The sequence below is a fragment of the Mirounga leonina genome, unplaced genomic scaffold (assembly GCF_011800145.1).
Source record: "Mirounga leonina isolate KUSES-001 unplaced genomic scaffold, KU_Mleo_1.0 Mir_82, whole genome shotgun sequence".
Taxonomy (NCBI): Eukaryota; Metazoa; Chordata; class Mammalia; order Carnivora; family Phocidae; genus Mirounga; species Mirounga leonina.
Window position 1 is genome coordinate 39,157,664 of NW_023270825.1, and position 17,096 is coordinate 39,174,759.

General features: G+C 39.2%; 1 long non-coding RNA gene across 1 annotated transcript; it reads right to left on the reverse strand.

Moving 5' to 3' along the window:
* Positions 1-14,959: 14,959 nt before the first annotated feature.
* Positions 14,960-17,056, reverse strand: LOC118002012. The gene is made up of 2 exons (XR_004676912.1): positions 16,874-17,056; positions 14,960-15,557 (listed from the first exon to the last, which is right to left on the reverse strand). It is a non-coding gene; the product is annotated as an uncharacterized LOC118002012 (long non-coding RNA).
* Between the last annotated feature and the right edge of the window lie 40 nt (positions 17,057-17,096).

The following is a 17,096-nucleotide window of genomic DNA, read 5'->3' on the forward strand; positions in this document are numbered from 1 at the left end:
GGCCATGCTCTTTTCTCCTCCACCAATAAAAGTACAAAAAGTACAGGTTACCTCATAGACCATTGGGCAAATGCCTAAATCCTTCTGGATCAATCTGCATGCTCTCTGATGCATAGGGATTTACCCTTGTTAATGCTGCCTGTGATTATAAATGTCTGTGGAAGCGCTTTTATGGATGAATTGGTACTTTCCACTACTTGGTGAATTGTGTGCTCCCATGGATAATAAAAATAAACACAACCAACATGATTGCATTTCAGAGAAGGGGTGGTAGAGCAGGGAGCAACCAATCAAAAGTATCTAAAGCACCAAATTATGCCCCTGAGGAGTCATCTTGCATATCCTTGGTTCTGTTTCCATGGTAGTAAGGATTGCTTGGGATATTCAAAGGCAATTTAAATGCATTTAGACCATAGCTTACAAGGGGATAATCTTAGGAAAATCAGAAGCGAGTAAACATTAACAGCTAGTAAGAGAAGCAGTATTAAAAACCATACTCCATCTTGCTTGCTTTTTTATTTGGTGAAAAATAAAAATTTTTTGACATCTGGAAATTATGTCTGCTTCTAACTTGGGCTTGGGATGACTCATTTCGAGAAAGTGCCACAATTTCCATATGCTAGAACACAGAAATTTGAGGCTGCTTGTTTTTTTAACTTAATTTTTAGACTCAAAGGTATGAATCTGCATTATTCTCCCCAGGCCAGCCCTAGGAGTGTGCAGACCAGGCACAGAAAGATATCCTCCCTCCCCCCGCCATCTGAAAATACAACTCCTCATTGACATGTCAGCATCGCAGATTCATTTCTTTAAGCTCTGGTGATTTTCGGCCTTCCAGAGTCTCCGGGGGGAGTTCATAGGCCCTTTGGAGAAGCTTGCTGAGACTGGCACCTTAAACATCACCAGTTGTGATCTGCTAGCAGCCTGGTAGGAACTTGCAAAGGGGGCTCAAGATGAACATAGAAGAAAGAAGTGCAGGTAGGAAAGACAAAATGCCGATTTCTTAATTTTCCCTGAGGGCATTGCTTGATTTCCAAAATGGGACAAAAACCTCGGGAGGCTTTGTTTATTATACCATTTTATTTAACAAATACCCGTGTAGTGCCTGCTAGATCTTAGACACCATTCTGTGCATTTTACAAATCTAGCTCATTTGTTCCTCATGACTACCTTAAAAAGTAGGCACTTTTGATTATTTCCAGTGGAAAGATGAAGAAACAGGCACACACCTTGAGGGTCCCAAGGGTCCCCAAGCAGAGAGCTGAGATTTTGGATCCAGGTCCAGGTATGGCTCCAGAGTACCCACTCTGACCCACTCCACTCTACTCATATACAAACCACAGAATTTTTCAACTCTCTTGGAAAGCTTTGGTATTAGGCGATGTGGATGAGGAGAGAGGTCAGTTTAATGGAACAGCTAGCCCCCAGAATTGAGCTTTCAGGTGGAGAATGTATAATGTTTACAGAAGTCTCAGGAGACTTAGTCTGCTTTGTGTAACATTTAGAGAGCTACAGCAACTCCTGCCTCTATATTCATCTTTGAATGGAGATTTTGATGTTGATCAGATACGAATTCTAATTTTCATAAAAAAGAGAGTTTGAACTCCCCCAGGAGGCAATTGGGCATCAGCTTGATAGCCTGTGAAGGAAACTACTTTTTGTTCATTTGAAAGCAGAGAATAGTGGGATGGGAGAAAAAAAAAAAGAGGATTCGAACTATTTTGTGGAATCTGAAACTTCTCTTAGCATCATGGGGATTGTCTTGGTCTGTGCTGTGAAGGTGGCATGACCCCCTCTCTAAGATGGAGGTGAGTTATTCACTATTTCCAACCGTACAATTGCTTCACTATGTCCACACCCACACTTTTCTGGTTACAACCAAAGAAAAGGCCCATTGTTGATGCCAAATCACTACCTGAAACGAGCATATCATAATCCACCTAAAATATCTTAGACTGTTCTGGGGAACAGTGGATTTTATTTGATGCTGGAAAGCAATTTTCAATCATCCTTTACTTAAGAAAATAGTGTTAAATCTTTCTAGGTTTTAAAACGACCTAGATATTTAAATGTGTTAAATCTTTGTAGGAATTACAAATAATCCTCCACGACCCTCAAAATTTGTGTTTTACTTTTTAAAATATTATGTGTTTTTGCATTTTTTTATCCACAGAAGTTTATCCACAGAAACCTGGGTTTCTGGCCTTTGAAAGCTACAGAAGACTGAGGTGGTTGTAAAGCCATTGTTCAGAGATCATTGCATTCCAACGTCTCAATGGAGAGTGATTTTGGTCCCCCAGGGGACGTTTCTTTGGCTGTAAACAGAGAACAGGGATGTTTTTACAGGCATTTAGTGGGTTGTGGGTAGAGTGCTGCTAAAGATCCTACAATGCACCAGGCAGTTCCCTACAACAAAGAATATCGAGACCACAGTGTTAATAGTGTTGAGATAGAGAAATCCTGCAATAGAGATTTTCCAAACCTTATTTGTAGGACTTTTTACATAGACCCTTCGTTTTACGTTGCTTGCCTTATAAGCCCCCCGTATCCACAGCTGGTCAGTCCATCTCAGAAATTTCCAGCTTGTGATGGGTGCCCAGGACCATCAGAAACCCCATCTTCCCAGAGGGTCAGAGAAGCACTATTTCAGGGCTTAAGCTTCCAAACTGCACTAAAAACAATTTTGCAAGCTTGCCCAAGAGCCTCACTTTCATGTATAGCTTAGAAAGAAAAAATATTTGCGAAGTTCTAGTCTTGGAATGAACTTTCAGAATGTATCTGCTAGAAAACTGGCTACTGCCTTGATCACATTCCTCAGTTCACATCATTGGGATAACAGTTGTGTCTGTGTTGTTCAACTTCATGCCCTCTAGCTCCTGGGAGTATTAAATAAGTCACTGAGAGTAGGATGTTCTGTTGGCAGAGTACAAAGTATCAAGCAGTGGTGGTATGATGATGGGCTTTGGAGCCAAGTGTCATCACCTTTGTGGTCTTCCTGGCTCTAATTCTCAGTATATTCATCTGAAGATACCAACTTGTAGAGATTTGTTTGAATGACATGAGTTTATCCAAATCATGTGTTCCAGTGTCTGAGCACGTAGTAGATGTTCAGTGAAGGCTGATTCTCTTCTCCCTACCTATTTTTTCTTAGGGAGAACTCCTCCCTTCCTCTCCTAGCTCATCAGAATGAAATCACCACCCATTTCACATGGAGCTTTGTGTCCCCTATGGTAGATGCGGACCTCAGGGGGTGACCGCAGGGCTTGAGGAGCAGACAGTATCTTTATGCCACACAGACTCAGGTTTCAGGCCCCACCCGCCCCTCAGTTGGCACCCTGTGCAGGGCACAACTTAAACTATTGTATACAGTCTCCTTTTTAGAACTCCCCTGACTGCAAAGAGCACACATTTTCCTTTGCCTCTGATTCTGTGAGCAAACACAGCTGGGTCAAGGTCGAAGGATGGGCTTCCAGAGGCAGGCCTGTCTCATCTCCGTGTTTGACAGGTATGAAGCAGGTGGCTGCTCAGCAAATCTTGCCTAACTTCCAGGGTCTAGAAATCTAATCTTGAGGGGAAGGAATAGGAAGCCTGATTTTGGCTCTCAGGCCACATGAATGCCTCTCTCTGGCTCCTAACTCTATTACTCTGTAGAAGAAAGAAGTAAGATTAGCATTTCAGAAACTCCAACAACATATTATTAATCCATGAATCTATCTTTGCATTTATCACACAGATGTTTTTCAGCACATTCATATGGCAGGTGCAATGCTAGAACTTGGGGGTATAACTTTGAAGAAGACACAATTTCTGCTCTAAAAGTACCCATAGCTCAGTGGGGAAGAGAAACAAGTCACAACAACATGGTGTAACTAATTCTTTAATAAAGGTATATATGGGGCACTTTGGAAACATGGGACCAGATCAAGAACTTAACTCAGCCTGAGAGGAGGAGAAAAATCCAGGCTCTTCTCAGGAGAAGTGACATCTAAACTGAGTCTTGAAGCCAGAGAAGGAGTCTTTCAAGTACATGAGGAGGTGAGCAGGAGAAGGGCATCTAGGGTGATGTTCAAGTGTCTGGCTTGGACAGCGAGGTGAACAATGGTGGCTTTAATCAGGAGAGAGGAGAGAGAAGGAGAAAAGTTTTAGACATGTTGCTTGGAAATAATGGCCTGTGTGTCACCTGGAGGTTGTCTAGTAACTGGGTGGATATAGGAGTTTGGAAGGAAGAGAAACAGAGAAAAGCATGTTTTTACTGAAAACCTAATATATGCCAGATACTGTGTTAAGTGATTTACATGCTTTATTTCACCCATTTTTGTCAGGCTCTGTGAGTTACGTATTATTGGCTCTACCTTACAGACAAGGAAAGCAAGGTCTTTTCAAAGCCACATAATGTCAGAGCTGCAGCTTGAATCCGGGCTGTCTAGGCCAAAGCCTGTGTTCTTTCCAGGATCTCTGGGAGAGAGAAGGTGGAGGTGGGGGTTGGGAGTCTCTAACCCAGAAATGATGGCTCATTCTGCATCCACATTTGTCTTCTTAAGACTGCATCCAGGTGTTCTTCTCACGGTAATTTATGGCGTATAGTTTAATTTATATTAGGTATTCCTCTTTTTCCTTTTTCTTTTTTTGTAAGTGCTACTCAAGTAATATCTTTTTTTTTTTTTTTTTAATATAAGTGGAGCCCAATGCGGGGCTTGAACTCACGATCCTGAGATCAAGACCTGAGTTGAGATCATGAGTCAGATGCTTAACCGGCTGAGCCACCCAGGTTCTCCAAGTCATAATATCTTTTAATGACTGTTTATTTTTTTCTTATCTTATAAGTCAAAATTCGGGCTAGATTTCAGTCGGTTTTAATGCTACTACTATATCAGGTATAACAGTTTGCTGGCTGACTCCCAACCAACCACAATTTAATCTCCCTGACAGGAACATAACATTTTCATAGCAGGAGAACCGATCATTACAGCTGACTAAACATTTTGTCTCAAGAAGATAAAAACTTTATCCCAGGAGTTAGAATTAGCATACACTTTAGAAGAACTGCAGCTGGTTATGTCACAAAGAAAGCATTTACTTGAGTTTATTTTTGAGGTTGCCAAAGTAGGAAACCAGTCCCCACTTATTCTGATGAGAATTCATTTTCTCTCTCTCCCCTCTACCTTTTTGTCTCTCTCATATTTTCTTTCTTTGTTGTTAACATATTTGCATTCATTTTTTAAACTTATATTCTCAAAACTGGAATATGAAAACTTTTTTTGAGGAACTTTTTATCTGACCATATTACTAGGCATGGAGGAATATCCAGACAGCTCGGATGTCCTTGTTTCCTTTCGTTTTTCATTGAAATTAAGAAAAAATATCAAAAATCCTATTTAAATCATCTTGTGCACAATTTATTGAGTAATAGTAGAGGGCATCATCCAGTAGAGGGCATCATCCAGTAGAGGGCAGTGCTGACTTATTCATGGATGCCTTCAATAGAAGATGCAAAATTTAGTACAAATTAAAAGCCTTAAAAATGTTTTTAATTGAAGTAGAGTTAAGACACAATATTATATTAATTCCAAGTGTACAACATAGTGATTGGATCAATCTATCCCTTATGCTGTGCTCACCACAGGTGTAGCTGTCATCTGTCCCCAGTGCTATAACAGTATCATTGACTATATTCCCTAACCTTTGCCTTTTACCCATGATTTATTCACTCCATAACTGGAAGTCTGTACGCCCCACTCCCCTTCACCTATTTTGTCCATCCTCTGCCACCCCACCCCCACCGCTGGCAACCACCACTTTGTTCTCTGTATTTATGTGTCTGTTTCTGCTTTTTGTTCTTTGTTTATTCATTTTTTATTTTAGTGTTTTTTTTTTTTTAATTTTTTTAAAGGAAGCCTCTGACAGACAATAGGTAGTGTTATCTACGATGCTTTGAATTCAGCAAAAGTGCCTTTGTTAAAAAGGAGAAGCATGGTCATCAGCTTTGCTGTCTGAACACCCAAGTTTCTGGACTGCCCCAGCCTAAGTACCGATGAAAAGGTACCTTTCTGAGTGCTGAGCCAAGACTAAGGTAGGCTAGACACTGTGTCCCACTCTCCCAGGCCCAATCCCCATCAATGTTCCTTTATAGACTTTGGCATGAGGCTTGTGCTGGGGAAGGTGGTTCACCGTGTCAGTCGTGCCTGTTGTCCCTAACTGGTCCTCAGGCTGGTCTGTGGCTCCTATGAAGAGAAGGGTTTGAGGCTGGTAGGATCTGGTGGAGTTAAACAAGGCTTTGTGTGACGGAGCCAAGAGAACAATACATAAGGCATGGGGGAGGGAGGAGACTCTTTCCTCCCTTCCTTGGGAAACCAGTGACTGCCCTACAGAATGGCAACCTTGGAGAAAGAAGCCTTGACACGAGACTTGATGTTCTTGCAATAGTGGGTGGAAGCAGTGAGGTTTCCACAGCTGATTCTGTAGGAGTCAGTCATGAACAAGTGGGAGTAGAGGCAAAGGATTAGGAGAGATGAGTTGAGGTTGTTGCTGACATTCTGCTTTGTAATGTCAAAGCATTACATGTGAATTTCCTCTTTGGGGCCACTCAACTATAGATGGGAGACATCACTTTTTTTATAAGAACCTCGTCATATTTTTTAAATTGAGATATAACTGACATATTAGTTTCAAGTGTACAACATAATGATTAGATATTTGTATATATTGCAAAATGATCACTGCAGTAAGCCTAGTTAACGTCTAACACCATATAAGGTTACAATTTTTTTTGTGTGTGATAAGAACATTTAAGATCCACTCTCTTACCAACTTTCAGATACACAATACAGTACTATTAACTATAGTCACTATGCTATACGTTACAACTCCATTAACCTTTATTTTGTAACTGGATGTTTGTACCTTTTGACTACTTCCACCCATTTTGCCCACCTCACACCCCATGCCTCTGGCATCACCAATCCGTTCTCTGTATCTATGAATTGGATTTTATTTTTTAAGATTCCACATATAAGTAAGATCACATGGTATTTGTCTTTCTCTTTTTTCACTTAGCTAACGCCCTCAAGTTCCATCCATGTTGTCACAAATGGCAAGATTTCATTCTTTTTATGGCTGAATAATATTTCATTGTATGTGTATACTACATTTTCTTGATCCATTTATTCATCAATGGACACTTAGGTTGCTTCCCAGTCTTGGCTATTATAAATAATGCTGCAATGAACATGGGAATGCATGTATGTTTTCAAGTTAGTGTTTTTGTTTCCTTTGGATAAATACTCAGAAGTGGAATTGCTGGACATAAGGTAGTTCTATTTTTTTTTTTTAATGAATCTCCATATTGTTTTCCACATTGGCTACACTGACTTACCTACAACCAACAGTGCACAAGGGTTTCCTTTTCTCTACATTCTTATCAACACTTGTTATTTTTTGTGTTATTGATAATAGCCATTCTAATAGGTGTGAGGTGATAGCTCATGGTGGTTTGATTTGTATTTCCCTGATGATTAGTGATGTTGTGCACTTTTTCATGTACCTGTTAGCCATCTCTCAGTCTTCTTTGGAAATGTCTATTTAGATCCTCTGCCCATTTTTAATTGGATTATTTGTTTTGTTTTGTTGCTATTGAGCTGAATGAGCTCTTTGTATATTTTGCATATTGTCCCCTTATCAGATAATATGATCAGCAAATCTTTTTTCCTATTCAGTATGTTGTCTTTCATTTGTTAACGGTTTTCTTTGCTGTGCAAAAGAATTTCAGTTTGATATAGTCTCACCTGTTTATTTCTGCTTTTGTTGCCTTTGCTTCTAGTGTCAAATACAAAAAATCATTGCCAAGGCCCATGCCAAGGAGCTTACTGCCTGTTTTCTTCTTGAAGTTTTATGATTTCAGGTCTTACATCCAAGTCTTTAATTCATTTTGAGTTAATTTTTGTGTATGGTGTAAGATAGTGGTTCAGTTTTATTCTTTTGCATGTAGCTGTCCAATTTTCATGACATTAATTGAAGGGACTGCCCTTTCCCTGTTGTATATTCTTGGCTCTTTTGTCATAAATTAATTGATCATATCTGTGTGAGGTTTTTTCTGGGCTCTCTATTCTGTTCTATTGATCTATGTGTCTGTTTCTATGCCACTACCATACTGTTTTATTTAAAATGGCTTTGTAATACAGTTTGAAATCAGGAAGCATGATGCCTCCAGCTTTGTTCTTTTCCTCAAAAATGCTTTGACCATTTGGAGTCTCTTGTGGTTCCATACAAATTTTAGGATTGTTTGTTCTATTTCTGTGAAAAAATGGCATTGCAATTTTGATAAGGAAATTCTACTAAAAATTTAAAGAAGAATTAACACCAATCCTTCTCAAGCTTTTCCCAAAAAAATGAAAAGGAGAGAATACTTCCTAACTCATTTTATAGGGCCAGTAGCACCTAGACCAAAGCCAGAGGAAGAAACCATAAGAAAAGAAACCATAGGCCAATATTTTTTATGAATACTGATGCAAAAATCCTTAACAAAATACTAGCAAACCAAATCCAACAGCATATTATGAGGAATATATGCCATCATCAAGTGAGGTTTATCCCAAGAATGCAAGGGTGATTTAACATAAGAAAACAAATCAATGTAACACACTGCATTAATAAAATGAAAGGGGAAAAAAACCAGGATCATCTCAATTGATGCAGAAAAAAACATTTAACAAATTCAACATCATTTCACAATAAAACATCCAGAAAACTGGGATTAAAAAGAAACTTCCTCAACATAATAAAGAGCACTTATGAAAAATCTGTGGCTAACATCATAACCCATGCTGAAATATCGCAAGTCTTCCTTCTAACATTAGGACCAAGACAAGAAAGACTGCTTTTACTACTACTATTTAATTTTGAATTGGAATTGGTAGCCAGAGCCATTAAACAAGAAAAAGAGACAAGAGCCATCCAGATTGGAAAGGGAAAAGTAAAACTTTCTCTATTCACAGATGATATGATCCTATATACTAAGAATCCACAAAAATACTATTAGTGCTAATAAATTCAACAAAATTTTGGGATACAAGATCAACATGCAAAAATCGGTGTGTTTTTACACAACAGCGATGAATAATACAAAAAGGAAATTAAGAAACAGTTGAATTTGCAATAGCATCAAAGAGAATAAAATAACCAGGAATATATTTACTCAAATAGGTAAAAGACAGAAAACTACAAAACATTAAGAAATTAAAGACAACATAAATGGAAAGACATCCCATGTCTATAGACTAAATCTTAATGTTGTCAAGATGACAATACTACCCAGCATAATCTAACATTTAATACATTCCCTATCAGTCTTCAAATGACCTGTTTTACAGAAAGGAAAAGCTGATCCTTAAATTTATATAAATTGTGAGTTGCCTGGAATAGCTAGAACAGTCAAAACGAACAAAATTCTTGTGTAGTTTATAACAGATTAGGAACAGAAGCCTAAAAAGACGTAAGGCTGTTGGAGCTGGTCACAAAGACTGGCACTAAACAAATATCACTTAGATGTTTGTTATACCACAATAGACACCAGGCATCAGAGAGACAACAGCCAAAGAATCTGTGTCAGGGGTTGGCGAACAAAAACTTGGGGGAAAATCCAAACTCTTATCTTTTTTTCCAAGGAGGTGAAATTCACAATTTTAAAACATTAATAAGCTTTATTTTTTAGAAAAGTTTTAGGCTCACAACAAAATTGAGCAGAATATATAGAGAGTTCCCATATACCCCGTCCCTACACATGCACAACATCCCCCCCACGACATCTTGCACCAGAGGCTACATTTGTTACAATCAATGAACCTACACTAATCACATCATTATCACCCCAAGTTCATAGTTTGCTTTAGGGTTTACTTTGTCATTGTATATTCTATAGGTTTTGACAAATGTATAACAGCATATATCTATGATTATGATATCATACAGAGTATTTTCACTGTCCTAAAAATTCTATGTTCTGCCTGCTCTTACCTCCCCCCACACCCTCAAATCCAGACAACCAATGATCTTTTTACTTATAGTTTTGCCTTTTCCAGAATGTCATATAGTCGGAATTATATAATATGCAACCCCTTCAGATTGGCTTCTTTCACTTAATAATATGCACGTAAGTTTCCTCCATGCCTTTTCATGGTTTGATAGCTCACTTTTCTTTAGTACTGAATAATATTCCATACTCTGGATATACCATAGTTTGTTTATCCATTCACCTACTGAAGGACCTCTTGGTTGCTTCCAAGTTTTAGCAATCATGAATAAAGCTGCTATAAACATCCATGTAAAAGTTTTTGTATGGACATACATTTTCGATTCATTTGAGTAAATACCAAAGAGCATGATTGCTGGACCATATGGTAAGAGTGTGTTACATTTTGTAAGAAATTGCCAAACTGCTTTCCAAGAATGACAATACCGTTTTGCACTCCCCCTGCTAATGAATAAGTTTTCCTTTTGCTCCACATCCTTGTCTGCATTTGGTATCGCTTGTGTTTTAGATTTTGGTCATTCTAATAGGTATGTAGTTGTATCTTATTTCTGTCTCAATTTGCAATTCTCTAATGGCATATGATGTTGAACATCTTTTCATATGCTTGTCATCTACATACCTTCTCGATACCCATCAGTTCTGGTCTTCTGCCCATTTTTAAATTGGGCTGTTTGTTTTTGTATTGTTGAGCTTTAAGGGTTCTTTGTATATTTTGGATAACAGTCCTTTATCAGATGTGTCTTTTATAATACTTTCTCCTTGTCTGTGGCTTGTCTTTTCATTCTCTTGACCCAGTCTTTTGCAGAGCAGATATTTTCAATTTTAATGAATTCCAGCTTATCAAATATTTTTCATGGATTATACCTTTGGTGTTGTATCTAAAAAGTCATTACCCTACTCAAGGTCATTTATGTTTTGTCCTTTGTTATCTCCTAGTAGTTTTATAGTTTCACATTTACATTTAGGTCTATGATCCATTTTGAGTTAATTTTTGTGAAGGGTATAAGGTGTGTGTCTAGATTCATTTTTTTGCATATGAATGTCCAGTTGTTCTATACCATCTTTTGAAAAGATTGTTTTTGCTCCATTATATTGCCTTTGCTCCTTTGCTTAAAGATCAGTTGACTATTTTTGTGGGGGTCTATTTATAAGCTCTCTATTCTGTTTCATTAATCTATTTGTCTATTCTTTCAATGCCACACTATCTTGATTTCTGTGGCTTTACAGTAAGACTTAAAGTCAAGTAGTATCAGTCCTCCAGCTTTGTTCTTCAATATTGTGCTGTCTATTCTGGGCTTTTGCCTCTCCATATTAACTTAGACTCAGTTTGTTAATTTCCACAAAATAACTTGCTGGAATTTTTATTGGAATTACATTGAATCTATAGATCAATTAGGAAGAATTGACACCTTGCTGAGGGTGTTTCTGGAAGAGATTAGTATTTGAATCAGTAGACTGTGTAAAGGTCACCCTCACCGTTATGGGCAGGCATCATCCAATTCATTCAAAAAGTAGAAGGAGGGCAAATTTGTTCTACACTTGGGCTGGGACATCCATCTTCTCCTGCCCCTCAGACATCAGTGCTCCTGTTCTTGGGTATTTGGTCTTGGGCAGTGACTTACACCATCAGCTCCTTTGGTTCTCAAAAATGTTCAGACTTGGAGCAAATTACACCACTGGTTTATCTGGTTCTCCAGCTTGCAGATGGCAGATCATGGGACTTCTTGGTCTCTATAATTGTATGAGCCAATTCCTATAATAGACCTGTTACACACACACCCATAACTTACTGGTTCTGTTTCTCTGGAGCACCCTTCTTTCTTAGCATATCATTATACTTTTTAAAAAAGATTTCATTTATTTGAGAGAGAGAGAGAGCAACTTATTGGTTCTGTTTCTCTGGAACCCTAACACACCCTTCTTTCTTAGCATATCATTATACTTTTTTAAAAAGATTTCATTTATTTGAGAGAGAGAGAGAGCATGAGCAGAGGGGGAGGAGCAGGAGGAGAGGAAGAAGCAGACTCCCTGATTAGCAGGGAGCCCAATGCAGGACTCGATCCCAGGACCCTGAGATCATGACCTGAGTTGAAGCAGACGCTCAACCAACTGAGCCACACAGGTGCCCTCAATTATACTTTTTAAAAAAGTTATGTTATGTTAGTCACCATACATTACATCATTAGTTTTTGATGTAGTGCTCCATGATTCATTGTTTGCATATAACACCCAGTGCTCCATTCAATACATGCCCTCTTTAATACCCAGCACCAGGCTAACCCATCCCCCCACACCCCTCCCCTCTAGAACCCTCAGTTTGTTTCTCAGAGTCCATAGTCACTACTTTTTAAAAAAACTTTTTTAAGTGGTTGCTCTAGAATTTGCAATATACATTTATAATTAATCCAAGTTTGCTTTCAAATAACACTATTTTGCTTCACAGGTAGTGCAACCATCTTATAATACCAAATTATTCCTACTTTAAAATAATTACAGATTTACAGGAAGTTGCAAGAACGGTACAAAGAGGTTCTGTGTACTCTTCACTCCATTTTCCCCACTGGTAACATTTTACATAACTTTAGAACAATAACAGAACCAGGAAATTGTTATTAGCACAATTCATAGACCTTATTAAAATTTCACCAGTTTCACATACATGTATCTGTGTGTGTGTGCATGTGTGTGTAGTTCTATGCAATTTTATCACGTGTGTAGATTTGAGTAACCACCACCACTGACTAGAATGTTTATTGCTATATGTAAGGGGGAGTCTGAAATGAGGCATTTAATGAGAGAGAAGGGGGCAGGGACAGAGACAGGTAAGGAGAGAGACAGAGGGAGAGAGAAGAGAATCATATAGTGAATTGTTCATGTCTAAGAGACTCAAGATAATGTGGAAATCAGCTATCTAAAGAGATGATCAATTCAATGATATGCAGAACTACATGTGGCCAACAGGGCAGTGAAACTTTTCTAGTGAGGAATCCCGTAAGATTACTTAAGATAAGGAAATAATTTATATGAGACACAAGACTATCCAAGTAAGACCATGTCTGCCTGCAGAATATGAGAAGAGTAAACAATAACCCGAATGCTTCTATAATGAGTACAGGCAAACAGATGCAGAGGAATGCAGGAATGCTTCCCTTAAGCAGGGAATAGATCAGGGAGCACGTGTCCACCATGGCCAGGCTGTAAGATTTCTGTACAGGGGCACTGTGGGCTTTTAGGGCCAGACAATTCTCTGTTGGGTATGCCTTTATATGCGGCCCAGATCTTTAGCACTCCTGGCCCATGGCCACCTGGCACTATGAAAACAAAGCATATCCAACAAATTTCCAAAAGTATCTAGGGGTTGTGACAATATCCCCAATCAAATACCACAAAAACCTTCCTCTTCTACAGGAAGAATATTCTTCTCCCTGACTTCCTCAGTCCCTGTTTCTACTCACTGGGGCTTTTTGTTTTTTTCTCCAGAGACTGCCGATAATAGACACTCTGGATTTTTAAAGTTATTTTCATATGTGCTTTTATTATGGAAAGTGAGTTTTCTTACACATGACTGCCTTCCATTCTGGCTGATCTACCCTGAGTAGGCCTGAGCCCATACCATCAAAAGTGACCATTAGCAAAAGGAGAGAAGGGGGTACCATTCTATCACAGCTGAAATTTAAAACTAAGGGTACCAATTATACAAAAGGCCTTGGCTGGGACTTTATTCAAAGCATTTTAATGACACTCAGGGAAGATAGATTTGTTAAAATCTAGTAACTCTTTTTCTATCAACTTAAGAACTTTAGGGGGCACCTGGGTGGCTCAGTTGGTGAAGCATCTGCCTTGACTCAGGTCATGATCTCAGGGTCCTGAGATCGAGTCTTGCATCGGGCTCTCTGCTAAGTGAGGAGTCTGCTTTTCCCTCTACACTCCCCTCCTGTTGGTGCTCTCTCTCTCTCTCCCCCCCTCTCAAATAAATAAATAAAATCTTCAAGGAGGTTTAACTTTCAAGGAAAGGAAAATGCAATTCAATGTGGGCTTATCGTTTGTTGTATTAACACTAAGCTAAGTACGGCAGACTCTTCAAAAGAAGCATTAGCTTTGCTACTTGATTTCAAGGAGCTTAAAGTTTCATTGGGGTAATAATATATTAACCCTGAAAATAATTAGAGATATCAGATATAGTTCCCATCAGAAGTAATTATAAAAGAGATGAGACTAGGGAAGAGGTGATTATGGCTCCAGAGAGCCACAAACATCTTTCTGGAGAAGGACGGGAGTGGGGAGCTGGGGAGGAGGTTTGCAATAGGATTGGAAAGGGAGAAGGTAAAGCTGTTAAGGAAACTTAATTATTGCAAGTAATATTCTTCAATGCATTTCAAGACAAAAGAAAGAGGAAGCTTGGTATGCAGACTGGAAAATAAAATGATGAGGAGGGGAGCTGATGTCTCACTTTCATCAGTGTTTTAAAGTTATATTTGGCTTATGCCAAGGAACAGCCTTTGACATCAGAACATACCTTGTATGTTATATATACCAGGTATTATAGAGGATGGAAGTTGTATTGCAACAATGCCTAGAATGTTCCCCATTAGACTCTCCATTGTTCTCAGCCATGACCTAATTTCTATGCACTTTAACTGGGTCCCTAAGAGGCTTGTGGATCAAAAACCTTCATTTTTAAATTCTTAATTTTTAACACACATAGGTGTTTAGAAGGAAGCAATGAAATGTTTTGAAGCTCATTTCTAGTGGAAATGAATCAAGAATAGCATCGACATTTTGTGCAATTATATAGACAAATTTGTGCAATTGTATCGACAAATTTGTGCTTTGATTGTATTCTGTTTTTATTGTGTCGTTTACTTTGGGTGGTAAATCATGGCTTGGGAACAAGGATGTTTAGCACCGAACTAAGATTTGTTTTGCCAAAACAGATAGTCAGCTAAGAGTAAGTTTGTGTGCTGTCAGAAGCACATTGTAAGGTGTTGAAATGAAGCATATGGTGTTAGTCTTTTTCTCTAATTGTGAAAGGACCCTGTCTCGAGGGCCCATTGCCTTGACTTGTGGGGACTTGTGTGATGGCCACTTGACTTCAGCACCGTCCTGGCTTCATGAAAAGATACAGAGACGTGAGTAGAGGGAGCAGCCGATGCTCTTTCCAAATGGGAATGAAGAAGGGGCTGAATGGAGAGTGTTTCCCTCCTTGACTCTGGCAGTTGTTTAAGTTTCTCTATTCATACTGGAAATAATGTAGCTTATATTTGAATCCACTTTTTAAAACGTTTGGACTTTTATAAATGGTTGATATTCTGTCCATTCCTGAACGGACGAATCCAGGAGAGGCCGGGGCTCCACTGTTCTGCCTATTGTGCCCCATGGGCCTCTGGGGAATCCCTTCATTTATTCATCTTTTCTTTGCTTTGCACACTTTGGATCCAGTTTTGAAGAGGCAATCCTGACGGATGCTACTGTGACAAGAACTTGCTGAGTATCTTCACCAAAGGGAGCAGATTCTGAGGCTGGCTTTTTCTCACTAGTGAATAGAACAAATGAGGACAATTAGGCACTGCAAAGATATTTGCTATAACAGTTGTTTTTCTGATCATAGTGACTGATTCTTTAAACATATAATTAAATTCCAAAATAAAGTATGCTTCTATTCAGGTAAAAGGAAATTCATGATGTTGTAATTTGTAGTGTTTTCATTTTCAACTGTTTTCATTTTCCAGTGCAAGAATCGCTAGTGAAGAGAAATGACCCTGTGGTTTTATTATAGTTTGTGTATTAGTCCCAGTTCTCCATAAAAACAGCTCTGTTCCCCTTTTACCCTCCCCAGAGCTGGAGTTTCTGATGGAGAAGCCAGGTACACATCCATGGTATGGTCTGTCTTGGGACACTAAATCTAATTCAATCCTCAAATTTTACAGAAACAGGCTCAGAGGAAACTCTTGGAATTTTATCAATGGAATGAGACTCAGTGTGGTATCTTTAAGCACCATAGTTTAAAAGTCATTTATCATCAGAAAAAGAAAACCCCTATTGCAAAGGTCACAAACCAAAGAGGGCAACTCTTGAGCAGTATTACACCAAGTTGCAATTGAGGTAAACAATCGGTCAAAATCAAAGTTTAGGTAGTGTAGGTCTTCCTTGGAGAACCAGACCCATATCACAACAGTACCTGATACATCACAACTGAAACTGCTCTCCGTGCAAGGGTAATTCTATAGGCCCAGAATATAGAAGTTTATGAACAAAGTCCCTGTCTTTCAGGTTGGGCTCTAAGAAGTGATCATTATAAAGGAAACAATAAATAACAATTAAACAATTAATTTGACAATTAAACAATTAAACATAACAATAAAAAATGACAATTCTCATAATTATAAAAGAATGAATATAATTACTGTGTATGAGCTACTGTGCCCTTCAGAGGCATCTTCTTATTTAAACCTCCCTATTCTTTGTGGGTACCTAAAGATAAATAATTTACTCAGGTTGCTGAGGGCGCACCAGCTGGGCTCAGGTCTCCAATCCTGATCCTCGAGCTGGTACTCATGGACCATCTGGACTGAAACTGCACTTTCCCGTCCAGGAACCAGGCAAAGTGTCTTTTGCAACTGCTTTCCAAATCTAAAACAAGGTGCTAACTCAGTCGGGGTTCACTGGGTGTGGGTGTGGGTGAGAGCATGGCGTGGGTGGAAAATTGATAGTTTGTTCCCTTCATTTAAAGAAGGAAAGAACGCGATCATAGGTCGGAATATCTGTGCTCTTCCTTTTGACACAACCCGAGCTTTGAAACTATATGCCCTCAAAACAACTGTTAAAAGAACTGCTCGTGATGTGACAAACCTTGTGGCTACTGTACTAACAGCGGTCCCGCGAATCTTAAAGTCCTCGCTGCCTTCCGTCCCTACAGCAACCCTTCAGTAGGCGCAGACGCAGGCGAAGCGAGCGCAGCAGCTGCGGGGTTCCGAACACTGAGCGCGGCGTGCGGGGATTCCCAACATCCTCCGCGCAGCCCAGGGCGCGGCTCCCGCCGCCGGGGGGTGGAGGGCGGGGTTGAGCGGGGCGG